We start from the raw sequence: 238 nt of genomic DNA, 5'->3' as shown, positions 1-238 counted from the left end.
AGCTTCCACGTTCTTGGAGCCATTACCGGGGATTATGAGAGTTGTGAAAAAGTATTGTTCACAATTTCGCGCACCAGTGGGAAAGTGGTCTTCTCTATATAGTGGCCAACAATCCTCCTAGACCCATTTATTTGAGCACTACTCCAACCTTTGTATTCAACTCTTAAAGTATCAACCAAAATGAGCCTTGATTTGCAACGCCAACCACGAAACATCTTTCGCTTACGCTTCATCCCAT

This window comes from Arachis duranensis, chromosome 10, assembly GCF_000817695.3.
Source record: "Arachis duranensis cultivar V14167 chromosome 10, aradu.V14167.gnm2.J7QH, whole genome shotgun sequence".
Classification (NCBI taxonomy): Eukaryota; Viridiplantae; Streptophyta; class Magnoliopsida; order Fabales; family Fabaceae; genus Arachis; species Arachis duranensis.
Note: the sequence above shows the minus strand (reverse complement) of the source record.